We start from the raw sequence: 16,168 nt of genomic DNA on the forward strand, positions 1-16,168 counted from the left end.
GATTTTAACAAAAAAATGGTTTCTTGCTCGAACGGTTGAAACTTAAAAAAAAAAATGCAGCAACAAGTTCCCGCGTCGTGGAAGGCACTTTGCAAAGGTTGACTGGTCACCTTTCCGTTGTTTATTGCTATATTTGGGTGTTAAACTGGTTCTAATGAAGTGAAACCAATGCCCAGACAGTGTTAATAAGTGTTGAAATTACAAAATAACGAATTAATATTATCACAACATGTGACGCGTTATGCTGCATAATTTATCTATTCTCGTCTCATAATTTACTCAACCCTGTTGCATAATCTGTCCCTCTACTACCTCATAATTCCAGTGGCCCTGATTACAAATACCCACTTGTATTTGGTGCAGTAAATTAGCAAATAAAGATACATTAACAGCAGAGCTCAACTGTTGAGCAATTGACCTAGCCACTATGGGCACGTACTTTACAGACTGGGTGTGTCCTGCTGGGGAAACCGAGCGCGGTTATGCAAATCACCCTGTTCACAGAGCAGGCTGGGAAATCGGATAGCTGTCTGTTAACTGAACATGAACCCACCTTGCCTGCTGATGTTGCAGAGTCCTCTGGAGGCTATCCTGGGTATCGGGAGCTAAGGTAGGAGGTGTGAAGGTGCAAACCTTTGACAGGATGGCATGCAGTGTGATCATGGTGTATGTGTGCAGGGTTAAGTTTGGGCTTTATGACTCTTGAAGGGTGATGAAGCACTCAGGGGGTCCAGTTCCTAGAAGTGCGACTTCACCACTATATTATTGCTTCTCGGCCTTTTGGCTCCGATCAAGTGTAGTTCACTTGGTGGTCCCTAGAGGGAGATCGGTCAGCTGGCATGTAATCATTGCACTTTGTGTGGCAATGAAACCCTCAAGCACGATGAAGGAAAGGTGACGGTAACGTCAACGTTTTTTAGTAGCTGGACGGCTGGACTGCTGGGCGGCTCGCTGTGAAGTGGGCTGACTGTCAGACTGGCTGGATGGTGATTTTTTACATAGGTCGGTGGGTTTGGCTGGACTGCTGTGCAGGTCAGCCAGGACTCATGGCCAGGCTGACGACCTCGGTGGAACGGCGGGCCCGAACGGCATGGCTGGAAGGCTAAGTCGACCCCCTGTCTGGCAAACCCCTCCTAGGTCCGACCAGCACAAGGCTAACCGGCTAATGGCTGACTGCGGATTGGTTCCCCGCAGTTCGGCTGGGCTGGTTGGCTGCTGGAGGGAGGGCAGAGCTGGACAGACCGGGGAGGCTGAAAAGATAAGCCATGCCTAGTACCCCCTGGGCTAGTACGCCGAGCGAATTGGCCGGGACGGGAGACTAGGCTGGCCGGTGTGGCAGACTGGCTCGACCGGCCGACTGAGGGCTAGACAGGTAGATCCGAGAAAAAAAAATTAAAAATTACCGTTCGGTCTTTCTGATGCTGGGGATAGGTGGAGACGTTTGCCAACCATGGACCACTTTTGGGGGTGGCAAAAGTTGACATATACAACCCTCTGGCTTTCTCCTGGACTAAAGATGCAAAGGCAGCACCAGCCACAGAGAGTCTGGGGCCAGGCTTGTCAAAAGTTCTTGTGAGGCCTGGGTCTAAAGCAATGCAGGGCTCTCCCAGGGTCTGGGGCCAGGCTTGTCAGAAGTTCTTGTGAGGCCTGGGTCTAAAGCAATGCAGGGCTCTCCCAGGGCCTGGGGCCAGGCTTGTCAGAAGTTCTTGTGAGGCCTGGGTCTAAAGCAATGCAGGGCTCTCCCAGGGCCTGGGGCCAGGCTTGTCAGAAGTTCTTGTGAGGCCTGGGTCTAAAGCAATGCAGGGCTCTCCCAGGGCCTGGGGCCAGGCTTGTCAGAAGTTCTTGTGAGGCCTGGGTCTAAAGCAATGCAGGGCTCTCCCAGGGCCTGGGGCCAGGCTTGTCAGAAGTTCTCGTGAGGCCTGGGTCTAAAGCAATGCAGGGCACATTCAACGCTGCTTCGGTGTACGGCAGCTGCAGTAAGTGTCTGGTAGGTTTGATTACGGTTAACAATCTATAAAAGAATGGAACTGAAGGCCTGCGGGACCCTGGAAAGGGTGGGCCTGGGTCACAAATGCCCCTTTGTCGTCACCGTCTCCATTCTTGTGTCGGCCCTGATAGGATGAAACTCTCTTAGAATGCGGTGCTGACGGCTGCTCCCAGTGATAACAGGGCGCAGCTAAAACTTGCCACTAATTCAACTTGGTCATCAGTTAAGATGTTGCCTAGCAACGCATCCTTCAAGCAGGGGAGTGGAAGAGAGGGTGAGGGGAGTGGAAGAAACGGTGATGTGTCTAAGGAGTTCAAAGGCCACCTATGAGGCGTGTCAACAAAGGATAATTGTCTCTGCCAATGAGCAGCAATGGTCTTCTGAAGAGAAGGCGGAGCCTCACAGGATTGGCCACCTGTGTGGCCATGCAGGAGGAAGGGATCCCCTGTACGTCCACAGAGCTATAGTACCGCCTGGTAGGAAGCGGGAAAGGGGGCGGACGCGAGAGGAGGGTGGAGGGTGCCAGGTCAAAATGCTGTGAGTAATGCTGGACTTCTGTGAGGTTCATGATGGGATAGGTAGGAGGGTTGTCAGGAAATGGAGGAGTCTGGAGTGAGAGACTCCTGGAGATAGTTGTTAAAAAGAGAAAGGAGCAACCAGGACCAGGACTGGTTCAGCAGAGAAGTTAAGGCCATAGTAGTGGGTAAGGAGATGGTTGGCGCGGCATGCAAGGAAAACGAACCATGACCAGGACTGGTTCAGCAGAGGAGAAGTTAAGGCCATAGTAGTGAGTAAGGAGATGGTTGGCGCGGCATGCAAGGAAGATAAACAAAAGCAGATGATGCGCTCGGAGTCCAAAGCGTCCAACCAGCAGGATTCGGTTACAAGAACAGCCACAAGAGACGAGCATGAGTACCTACACTCTGGTGGAAGAAGGCGGAGTGGGGCTCAGCCCAGCCCTACCTGATGTGGCGGCTGGAGTTCATGGAGTGTGTGGGTCACCTCCAATGCAGAAGGGGAGGAAAATGTCTGGAGCCCCTCAGATGAAAGACTGCAATATCAGGTACGAAGAAAGCAAAAGGAGGCTGGTGGTCTGCTTACTAACACTTAGAGAGGGGGCGGGACAGGGAGAGTTTAAAGAAAATGTAGGTTCAGTACCACTGCTCCCAAACTAATATGTACTCACTGGTTGGTAACTGATCCCGAAAAAAAGAGCTGTAACCTACTTGGTTACATGAAACAAAAGTAAGAAAATGGTCTCTATATGTGCTTCTACTCTGATGAAGATGGGGGAATTTCTCCTTTAGAAAATAGTGCCCTCACACACTCTTGCAAGTGCCATGCTTCATCGGGCGTTGCTCCTCGTGGGGGTGGTGCTGCTGTCCGACACGGGCCCCGTAAGAGGGCTCTTTATCGGAGATCTTTTAAGGAGACGCCGCAGTTGTGAGTGTGGTCCTAAAAAAAGTTTGTGGTGCAAGTGTATTAAAATTACCCCACCGGTACCTTGAAATCAGTTTTGTTCGTAGGTCTGTGGGGTAAAAGAAAAGTTTTGGGGAAAATAGGGCACCTCTTATTAACAAGGTATTATTTAAGGGTGGGCGTAGTGGGCGTAGTGGGCGTAGTGGGGCTACGTGAAGCAGCACGTAGTGTGCCCAAATCTACGCACACTACGCGCTTCGCGTAGCCCCACTACGTGCCACCCACCTCCCGCCCGCCCTTCTTTTAAATAATATCAGCAATATAAAATAAATTAAAGTAAAGCGACTTACCGTAAGCGCGGCGTCTCCGGGGCTCCCTCTTCTTCGTTTCTAATTTCTTCTGACAAATGCGCATGCGCGGACGCCCGCGCATGCGCATTTCTCGCGAGAAATGCGCATGCGCGGGTGTCCGCGCATGCGCATTTGCCAGAAGAAATTAGAAACAGAAAGAGGGAGCCCCGGAGACGCCGCGCTTACGGTAAGTCGACTTACTTTAATTTATTTTTCATTGCTTATATTATTAAAAGGAGGGCAGGCGGGAGGTGGGTGGCGGGTGGCAAGCAGCTACGCTTCGCCCTCGGCGTGTGCGTAGCGCTGCCCTGCTTCGCCTACTTCGGAAAGTGCGAAGCAGGCAGCGCTACGTACACTACGTGGGCGAAGCGTAGTGCTACGCCCGGGGTTAGTATTATTCTGCTGCTCTCAGTACCTGTGCGTATTTGTGAAAGGGAAGCCTGGTCGACATGTTCCGCGCTAGAAAAGGGGTCCCTAGTGGATCCCGGTGCGCTTCATCAGGACCATGTGATGTCAATTAGTGCATTAAAATATTAATAAAAATAGGTGCAGGGAAATAAACCCCTATAGTCCTATGGTACCTCTATTAAGGCTCTGCGTGAGTTTAAGTACTCAAAGGAACACTTCAGTGGTGTTCCTGTTATTTACCTGGAGGGAAAAAAAGACCAAACAACAACAGACATAGTGGGCAAACTAATAGAGACAAACATAAGTTATAGTGAATCAAATCGTGTCCACACCTGACTTCTTTAAAGCAGCTGCACGTAAATCACACCATGCAACTTGTGTTTTACGTCGGTAGGCACGTGTCTTTTTATTTTATCATACAGCCACATGAACATAAATTGACAGTACAAACTGTCTATATTGGTGGGTCAAATTGAGGTCTTATGCGTAGGCCTCTCGTTATCTGTGCAGGTTATGCCATAGCCTAGGCGCATAACTCAAACTCATTCGTTTCGGTCATGGTGGCTCCCACTAGTTAGAAATGTGATCACAGGCACGGTAGTGAATAACGCCCAAGGGCCTCCATACCCTTTTTTTATCGCGTTATTCACTACCGTGCTTGTTAATATTTTAATGCACTAATTCAGTGTTTCCCAAACAGGGGTCCGTGACACATTCCCAGGGGGTCCACAGGCAGCAGTTTTAAAAGCTCTGCAAAGTTCCTTGAATAATTAGCAGTTTTGGGCAACAATAAAAGTGTCAAGAGAACGCCAGTGATTAATGTACCTGCTGCAGAGAGATTTGAGTTTTGTCCAGTAGCAGCTTTGAGTTATCTAAGGTAGCACAGAGGGTTAATACGCCTACTGCAAAGAACGTGTACCATGCAGTTTAAAAAAACTATTTTATGTGCATAGCTCAGTGAGTTACTGCTTTTCCCACTGAGATTCTTTTGTTACTGCACATTTCATAAGTTACAATCGTAATCTAACACAGTGACCTATAAACTGTTAAAGAGCTGCTTGCAAACTGCATGGTACAAGTTAGTAACTTATGTTTTTTCCCAGTCTTTCATTATCCTCATGCTGCTAAAAAGGTTTATTTGTGTAGAATTTTTTTTTTATTATTAAAGTCAATGTTAACCACTATATGTTCTGAATCCTGGGGTTTTGGTTCTCCAGAACAAGCACTCTTTCAAAATGCCTACCAGTATGGATGACGTGTGAATCCTACACCTTGTAGCCTCCTTTGCCTTATGTAACATTTTCTAGACGCTGATTTACACATATGGTTCATTGTCTCTATATGTATGATATGTAAAGTGCTCTGACATCCCACAATTGTATGAGAGATGCTATAAAACAAATGAAATACATGTGACAGAGGGGCTAAGGAGAGATGAGAGGCACTGTTGGAGGGTGATAGTGAGGGAATCATTGAAGAACCCCAATAAAGATTGTCGTATCCTGGCACAGTAAGGCCATCATTTACTATTCTTTAAAAGCTAAGACAATTCAATATATAATGATAAATGTGTTTTAGAATGCACTATTGTTCCCTACATTTTCTTGGGGGGGGGGAGCCTCCCAAAGCCCCCTCTGTAGTGGTCAGGCACACTCACTGCACTTGCTGTGCACCGTATGTGGACTGGTCTGAAAACGTTTGCCAGGGCTGCTTTGGGTTTCCGGTCCGCCCCTGGCAGGAGCCTCTTACCGTGAAATAAAACCAACCATTTAAAAGTCAGTCAGGGAGACGCAGCACCAACCTTCCTACTAAAACATATCACTTTTTGCAATTCTTTCAATATAAAATACTAAAATCCTTAGTAATTCGAGTATTTGTTTAGTGTGCACATGTGTTTATTTTTTTCAAGTTACTGTTTTAATTACATTTAAGTCATACAAATTGGTTGGGGGCCCCAGCTTTCAGTGGTGACTCAATGGGGGTCCTCAGGAGTCAAATGTTTGTGAACCACTGCACTAATTCACATCACACCGTCCTGACGAAGCGCACTGGGATCCACTAGGGACCCCTTTTCTAGCGCGAAAAATGTCGACCAGGCTTCACTTTCACAAACACACATGGGTACTGAGAGCAGCAGAGTAATACCTCGTTAATAAGAGGTGCCCTATTCTCCCAAAAACTTTTCTTTTACTTTTACCCCACAGACCTACGAATAAAACTGATTTCAAGGTACCGGTGGGGTAATTTGAATACACTTGCACCACAAACTTTTTTTAGGCCCACACGCCCACATGCACAACTGCGGCGTCTCCTTAAAAGATCTCCGATAAAGAGCCCTCTCGCGAAGCCCGTGGAGGACAGTAGCACCACCCCCACAAGGAGCAACGCCCAATGATGAAGCATGACACTCGCAAGAGTATGTGAGGGCACTATTTTCTAAAGGAAAAATTCCCCCATCTTCATCAGGCTAGAAGCACATATAGAGACCATTTTCTTACATTTGTTCCATGTAACCAAGTAGGTTACAGCTCTTTCCTTCAGGAACAGTTACCAACCAGTGAGTACATGGTGGTCTGTTTAGCCATGTGCGAGGTGGTCCAGCACAGAGGTAGGCGAAGGACATGCAAGAAGGGGCCGTTCTGTACTACAGTTGTATACACTGGGACAAAGGAAATGGGAAGGTCGTGCTGGAAAGTACACTCATCGACTGATGGGAAATTAAGTTAGTAGCACACTTCTGTACAAGACACAGAAAGGAACGTGGAAAGCGGTAAATGATGACAATGTGTACGGTCTGCAACTCATTAGCAGCAGCAATAAGTATGTTGTGGGGCAGCTAGGAACTAAATGAGCCTCCTTTTGGCAAGGCAAAACACAGCTTTTTACTGTCGCGACAGGGAGAGCAGCTATCTCCACCCAGGTAAACCGTCGGTCTCTCCTTGCTGCTTCACAAGCACCCACTTATATAGCAACATGAACAACACGTGTTACAAAAGGTCAAATAATGAGTTACTTAGCAGTTACACATTGGTTATAGAAAACATCTCATCACTTGTGTTTGACTCTCCTTTAGACAGCAGTAGACCTGCCGGTGCCGGCTAAATTGATTAAGAGAAGGAACTAACCTCCTAATAAGTGGTTTTCTCCTGAGTTAAGAGCTATGAAACTGGCATTGAGAACCTTGGAACAACGGTGGTGTAGAAACTGACGTGGGTACAAAGGGAGGATAGCGCAAGTTAAAGGCAGCATATAGGTGGATGATCAAAGCAGCCAAATCAAATTTTTACTCAGATAAAATTCTGAAAGCGCCTAATCTTTCTCAGGCTCTTTAGTCAGTGATCAAGAATCTTCAAAGTATTCTTCTCTCAGTGGAAGATTCCAGCTGAGGAAAAGTGCAATCAGACAGCTGACTTCTTTATTTAAGATATCCAATCCTCTCTGATTCCCATAGCGAATCCTCTCCTGACTGCCTGCTCTAAAACTGTGGTGAACTATCAACCGCTCTCTAATGTAAACAAAAGTAAGGAAAGTGTTAAACTCTGGAGGGTCAAATGTACTATTCCCATTCCAATGTAAACAAAAGCGGGGGAAATGTTGGACTTTGAAGGGGTTAGATTTACTATTTCCACTCCAATCAGATTAACAGTAAGTAAAGATTTGGAATTAGAGGGGTCAAATTGACTATTTCCATCTCAACATAAGCAACAGCAGGTTATGTTTTAAACTTCGGAGGGGTTACATTTACTATTACCGCTCCAATGTAAAGAAAAGCAGGGAAAGAGTTTGACTTTGGAGAGATGGCATTTACTATTCCCTCTAACATAAGCAAAAGCACTGAAAGTGTTTCTTTGAAGAGGCTAGATTGACTATTTCCACTCTGTAAAGAACAACAGGAAAAGTGCTGTACTTTAGAGGGGTTAGATGTACTGTTTCCACTCCAATCTGAGCAACGTCCTGGCAAATGATTGGACTTTGGGTTGGATGTTTACTATTCCCACCCCAAAGTAAGGAAATGCAGGGAAAGTGTCGGACTTGGAGAGGACAGATTCACTATTCCCATTCCAATGTAGAGAACAGTATGATCAAAAGCCGGGAAAGTGTTGGACTTTGGAGGGATTCGATTTATTAGTCCCACTCCATTGTAAACAACGGTAGGGAACAGGTTGGACTTTGGAGGGGTCAAATTTACAGTTCCCACTCCAACATAAGCAAAAGTGGGGACATTTTTAATTTTGGAGTAGCTAGAATTACTATTCTCCCTCCAACATAAGTAAAAGGTAGAGAAAGTAGTGGACTTTGGAGGGGTCAAATTTACTATTTTAACTTCAAATTTAAGGCAAATCATTTACATATACAATAAAATAAAAAATATTAACATATTTAAAACAAATAGATTCATTAAATATAAATTCCATTTTACAAATCATGTTGTATTACAAATAATTAAAAAAAATAAAAGCAATTATACATATTTTAAATATACTTTCCGCCCTAATACTCAAAGGCCAACAAACAATTGAATTTGAAAGAAATTAAAACTAAAAATGAAACATTATATTATATTAATTATATAAATAATAAAGCAATTAAAATAAAAAATATTAGTATAAAATTAATGAAACCATTTTATAAATAATCAATTGAGGTTAATTTAAAACAGCCAATAATTAAATTACCTGTTTATAAGTTAACTAATTTACATAATGAACTATCTATTATTAAATGAAATTGCATAGTAAAATAATAGGTTTAAAACTATAATTACAACTTTAAGTAGCTTCCCATCCTAACCCCTATAAACCCAGCAACCCAATACTAAATAACAAAATTTCAATGAAATTTAAAAAGATCAATTTCACATTAAAAAGGACAAACTATACTAAAAAAAATATATATACCGATATTGGAACACCAGTACCATATTATGATACACTAAGGGGCCGATTCCAATCCTGGAAAAAGGCTTTACAAATCGTTGTATGGAGCGTTTTGCCCGTACGACTCGTACCCGGTAAACTTTTCTTACAACCTAGGAAGTACGATTCTTACAGAAAGCCTCTTTCCATACAAATCGTACAAAAGACCATACGGCTAAAATAAACCAACGATTCTGATCCGGAACAGCTTGCACGCGACGTCTGTACGTATTTAAGCATCGGTTTCCGGCCCAGCAAGTACGACTCGTCCCTATGGCACTCCGTACGGCTCTTTTCTTATGGGAGCCAAAAACAGCCATAAAAGTAGTCCCCAGGGGTACGAGTTGTACAGGCATACACCCCCGTGCGTTGTGTATGTACGGTGCGTACCCCCAGTGTGCATGTACTGTGCGTACCCCCAGTGCACATGTACTGTGCGTACCCCCAACATCGCATACCCCAACATCGCATACCCCAACATCGCATATGTACGCACCGTACATACGCAATGTTGGGGTATGCGATGTTGGGGTATGCGATGTTGGGGGTACGCACAGTACGTATGCGATGTTGGGGTACGCGATGTTGGGGTACGCGATGGGGGTACGCACAGTACATAGGCAATGGGGTATGCAATGTTGGGGTACGCGATGTTGGGGTTCTGCAATGTCGGGGGTATGCACAGTACATGTGCACTGGGGATACGCACAGTACATGCGCACTGGGGGTACGCACAGTACATGCGCACTGGGGGTACGCACCGTACATACACAGCGAATGGGGGTGTATGCCTGTACGACTAGTACCCCTGTACGACTCGCACTCCGGGAACAACTTTTCTCAGGATACGAGTCGTACAAAGTTCGCTTCGTAGCGGGTAATGGCAATCCCCGTGTACGGGACGTTTTCCGTACAAATCGTAAATCGGAAAGCCGGTCCGGATCGTACTAGTACGGTCGGACTGCATTTTTACAATTTGTACGGAAAAGTGTCCAGGTCCGTCTTGTACAACTTTTCCCGATCCAATTTGTACGGCTCGGGCCGATCCGTACAAATCGGATCGGGAAAAGCTGTATTTTTCCCGTACGAATCGTACTTCACGGGTTGGACTGGGATTTGTGCGATTTGTATGGAAAAATTTACCGATACGAGTCGTACGGGAAAAAAAAATGCAGGATCGTAATCGGCCCCCAACTAATTAGATTAATTAAAAACATGTCATGCATCTATATTAAATAAAACCAAATTATCTACAACAATATTAAAAAACAATATCATATACCTTTAAAAATATTTATGTATTCTTACCTTCTATATTCTGTCCCGCAATATTTTTGAGTTGTCTATTTTTTAGATGATATTTTTGTATCATCATATTTTTTTCAACAATGTAGTGATAATTCACCGGAGTCTTCCTGTTTCTGCTGGTGGAACCCTTTGGCCGACAGACCGACTGACATTGGTTTGTTGGTCAGAGTACCTCTGGCCATCTGCCTGAATAGAAAAGTAAAATATATGATCTCCACCTAGTGGGGGAAAACTCCAGTAAAGCAAATGTGGATGCTGTTCCTCTAAAGGATGTGGCACGACCATCAACTAAAAAGGGGTAGTGATGATGTAGAGGTTTTAAGAGCACAAAAAAGGGAGGGGTGGGGGGATCTCACTGTGGTGGAACTAGGGTCCTCACACACCCAGCAATCTAGGTGTCCTGCTTCATCATCTGGACCTGCTCCTCGTCGGGTCGGCAGTGCAATACCCGACAGGCACCCGCAAAGGGGTTCTTTTTCGGAGATATTTTGTTCCTTAAGCCGTATGATGAAGTGGGGGGGTGTGGCCCGTGAAAGCTTGCTGGGTGTGTGAGGACCCTAGTTCCGTAACAGTGGGATCCCCCCACCCCTCCCTTTTTTGTGCTCTTAAAACCTCCACACCATCACTGGTTGAGGTCGTGCCACTTTTCATTAACTAGGCATCATCCTTTAGAGGAACAGCATCCACATTTGCTTTATTGATTTGACTGGGTACTGTTGCTGGACCTCTTTAAAAAGCCCTCTAGTCCCCTTCTTGAGAAAGAAAACTCCAATGTCATGAAGGCCATTTATTTATTTCTTTTGGTTTTGAAAAATAAACTTCAGCTTTGGAGGTTGTCTTTTGAAGAAAAAAACCTTTGCTGAGTATTCACTTTGTACATTGCGGCTGCTCAGCAAACTATTAGTGCGTTCAACAGAATCATCATATTGGTATCTGTGGCGAAGGCGTCAAGATCCCCACCTGCAGGATGGACATCTCTAAATATGATGGTCGGACTTCCACAAGGGCAGCGGAATAAATCTCTCCGCTGGACTGACAGACCAGCCGTTGCACCTCAAAATAAGGCCTTTAGTTTGCTGGTGCAGATGCAATGGGAGAGCATTTCATAGGGAGGAGCTGTGTTAGTGCAGTGATCTTACCCCAAACGTATGGAAGGGTCATAAATCAATGCACACAAGTACCACCCATCAGTTCAGGGTTACTTATCCAAGTTTGTGGCAGTAGACCGGAGAGCTTCGAAAACCTTGAGGAACAGCAGCACACATTGTCTGTTTGTAATGCGAGCCAGGGTGCTAGGAGCTGCACAACTGAATAGTTCACATCTGGCAGAGAGGGTCTTCAGTCAGACACATTAAGGAAGTGCTGACAGAGCTGAGTCCAGTTGTAAACTATTGGAGGGAAGCGAAAGTGAGAGCAACAACATTTAGTAAATGACATATTAGATCTAAATTAATAGGCCATCTGAGGGCACTGGGACAAGTTACTCTGCATGATATTGGCAACATCTGCAGCATTTGTAGCAGCATGGATCCTACTTAAGCTTCATATATAGTTTATCTTGTTTTATTTAAGGAGATAGACGTGACATGGCCCAAACAAGGGAGGATACACCCCAGTGTTCTATCAAGAGAAGGTCTCAAGGGTCTTCGATCATCTGAGCTTTGAAGATGATATTGAACTTTATTCATTCACCAGAGGAGGCCAATGCACTTCTGTAAGATTCAATCTGTCTTAGTATGATGTTTTTAAGGTGACATATCACCCGGCTGCTTGTTTTTACAGCTTCTAGCGTTTCAATATCTCATTTTTGGGATGCCTGCATAATTATCCTTACAGTTGTGCAGTCTTGATAACAAGGGGGGTGAATATATTAATATATTGACAAATGATGTAAACAGGTGCAAAATATTTATCTGTGATTTACTTTCCATTGTAATCCTTTATTTGTGCTGTAGAGTAGCACTAAAGTACCGCAAAGCAACAATAACACCACAGTTGTGATCACCTGGATGCTGTGATAACACTGACTATCATCAGCTGGTTGCAGTGAAAACACAGAGGTCATTGTCAGCTCAGTTCTTTGACAACACGAAGGCTGTCGTCAGGTGAATGAGAAGATAACTCTGAGGCTGTCGTCTGGTGAATGAGGTGATAACACGAAGGCTGTCTTCTGGTGAATGAGAAGATAACTCTGAGGCTGTCGTCTGGTGAATGAGGTGATAACACGAAGGCTGTCTTCTGGTGAATGAGAAGATAACTCTGAGGCTGTCGTCTGGTGAATGAGGTGATAACACGAAGGCTGTCTACTGGTGAATGAGACGATATCTGAGGCTGTCGTCCGGTGAATGAGAAGATAACTCTGAGGCGGACGTCTGGTGAATGAGGTGATAACACGAAGGCTGTCGTCTGGTGAATGAGAAGATAACTCTAAGGCTGCCGTCAGGTGAATGAGGTGATAACACGAAGGCTGTCATCTGGTGAATGAGAAGATAACTCTGAGGCTGTCATCCGGTGAGTGAAGATAACTCTGAGGCTGTTGTCCGGTGAATGAGAAGATAACTCTGAGGCTGTCGTCTGGTGAATGAGGTGATAACACGAAGGCTGTCGTCTGGTGAATGAGAAGATAACTCTGAGGCTGTCGTCTGGTGAATGAGGTGATAACACGAAGGCTGTCGTCTGGTGAATGAGAAGATAACTCTGAGGCTGTCGTCCGGTGAGTGAAGATAACTCTGAGGCTGTCGTCCGGTGAATGAGTTGATAACACTAAGGCTGTCGTCTGGTGAAAGAGCTGATAACACTAAAGCTGTTTTCAGGTGAATGAGAAGATAACACAAAGGCTGTCGTCTGGTGAATGAGTTGATAACACTAAGGATATTGTCAGGTGAATGAGGTGATAACACGAAGGCTGTCGTCTGGTGAATGAGTTGATAATTCTGAGGCTGTCGTCTAGTGAATGAGTTGATAACACGAAGGCTGTCGTCTGGTGAAAGAGCTGATAACACTAAAGCTGTTTTCAGGTGAATGAGAAGATAACACTACGGCTGTCGTCAGGTGAATGAGGTGATAGCTCTAAGGCTGTCGTCAGGTGAATGAGAAGATAACTCTAAGGCTGTCCTCAGGTGAATGAGGTGATAACTCTAAGGCTGTCCTCAGGTGAATGAGGTGATAACTCTAAGGCTGTCGTCGGGTGAATGAGAAGATAACTCTAAGGCTGTCCTCAGGTGAATGAGGTGATAACTCTAAGGCTGTCCTCAGGTGAATGAGGTGATAACTCTAAGGCTTTCGTCAGGTGAATGAGAAGATAACTCTAAGGCTGTCGTCAGGTGAATGAGAAGATAACTCTAAGGCTGTCCTCAGGTGACAGAGGTGATAACTCTAAGGCTGTCGTCAGGTGAATGAGAAGATAACTCTAAGGCTGTCGTCGGGTGAATGAGAAGATAACTCTAAGGCTGTCCTCAGGTGAATGAGGTGATAACTCTAAGGCTGTCCTCAGGTGAATGAGGTGATAACTCTAAGGCTGTCCTCAGGTGAATGAGGTGATAACTTTAAGGCTGTCGTCGGGTGAATGAGAAGATAACTCTAAGGCTGTCGTCAGGTGACTGAGGTGATAACTCTAAGGCTGTCCTCAGGTGAAGGAGGTGATAACTTTAAGGCTGTCCTCAGGTGAATGAGGTGATAACTTTAAGGCTGTCGTCGGGTGAATGAGAAGATAACTCTAAGGCTGTCGTCAGGTGACTGAGGTGATAACTCTAAGGCTGTCCTCAGGTGACAGAGGTGATAACTCTAAGGCTGTCGTCGGGTGAATGAGAAGATAACTCTAAGGCTGTCGTCAAGTGAATGAGAAGATAACTCTAAGGCTGTCGTCAGGTGAATGAGGTGATAGCTAGCCATTAGGGGAAATATTCAATCAATACTACTCCTCTGATTGTCACCTATGACCTTCTGCTCATGCTTGCCAATATTTCTTGGCTGCACTTTATAATTATGCAACAGTTTCTCTGGGATCTAGATAAATTCTTTCTCGTTCCTTTTAACTGACGGACAACGTTTTACTGTACATTTTAAATGTTTTATCCTTTACTTTTCTAATAAACCAAAATAAAGTATGTTTAGCTATAGTCTTATATGATTCATTTCTTGAAATATTTCAGTTTTAAACCTTTTCCTACCTTCAACTGGCATGCTTTTATATGTGCCAGATTTGTGTTTTTTGCTGTGTCCAGCACATAGTGTTCCCGTCAGACTTCGTAAATAAGTCATAATAACCAGCATTACATTGACGCCACTTCTCTGAATGTTTGGAAGGGTTGACATTTTACAAACAACATTCACATGCTTAAAAGAATTCAAATGTGCATTAAAGGCTAGCATATCCTCCTGGCTCCGCGGGGGGCCTGCGGCGCAGAGCCGGGGCCAGTGGCTGCTGGATTCTGGGAAGTCTGGAGGAGGGGAGATCTTTTTTTTCCTTAAGTGCTCTCACTTTTGTACCTTTTTGAGTGTGGTGTGTGGCAGGCAGGTTCTCTGAGATGGATTTTTGAAGAGCGGTTGAGGGTTACTACATCAAGGGGCAGCAATTGAAGGGGCCAGAGAGAGAGAGAGAGAGAGAGAGAGAGAGAGAGAGAGAGAGTGAGTGAGACAGAGAAAGGAGGAACTCATATGAAATTGGGCAGCTGCCTGAACACTGTTGCAGCTTTTTCCAGATTTAAGTTTGATTCTAGTAAGTATTTCTGCATTCCATGCTGAGACAAGTGGGACAAGGCTGTCTACTACACATCCTTGGAGAAAAATCTAAAATACAAATGTTTCCCATTTACAGAAGTACAAGAAATATAATTGGAAAATTAATGCGGGGAGGGCACACAGGACCAGTCTAGCAGTAGCAATATGGCATCAATTTTGTTTTTTTAAATGTTAATTTTAATTATATTTTCTGCATGCATAGTTGTCTAACTTATCTTTAAAAGCCCGACTGACATGTTTACCATTAAGTGTTATACTCTGCCCTAAAGCCAACAAAAAAGAATTCGGCAAAACAGGAGGGGAGAAGGCAAAATGTTTGGGGGAAGCCCACGCTAAGGCTGACAGGTCGAACAGAAAAGAACCGTCATCCCAGCGGTTCCTATCAATCTAGCCCCAAGGTCCGTCAGGATGGGAGAGGTAATGGTTTGTGCCAAATCAACTGAGTAAACACTCTCTGGCTAACTCTAAATGAGCCCCTTTATTTGAAAGTACATTGAATAATTCACAAATAAACATCTAAAATGCAAATGTCTCCTAATTATATAAATAAATTAAAAATAATAATTAGAAAATGACATAATATGGGCACTAAAGTGTCCCTCTTTAACCCAGCACATAAAGTGATAGGAAGTTAAACTGTCAAGTAGTCAAATGTTTTTTTTTAAAAAGAGATTAATTCCACAGTTTTACTGGTTACAAACAGTTTAAATTGCACACCTCACTTTTACCCAATTTAATGTTATGGAATGATTTGTTGTTGAAGAGTGAAAGACTAATTTGCCGTTGCCAGAATGCCAATTTGCGACCTCCCATCTTGACGCCTGCTATTTATCTTTCTGTTTTTGTTTTAAAAAAATAAGTAGCTACTTAGGGGCCTATTCAGATCCTGTATTTTTTTTTCCCGTCCGACTCGTATCGGTAAATTTTTCCATACAAATCGTACAAGTCCCGTCCGGCCCGTGAAGTACGATTCGTACGGGAAAAATACAACTTTTCCCGATCCGATTTGTACAGATTGGCCCGATCCTTACAAATCGGAT

Source organism: Triturus cristatus, chromosome 11 (assembly GCF_964204655.1).
Source record: "Triturus cristatus chromosome 11, aTriCri1.1, whole genome shotgun sequence".
NCBI lineage: Eukaryota > Metazoa > Chordata > Amphibia > Caudata > Salamandridae > Triturus > Triturus cristatus.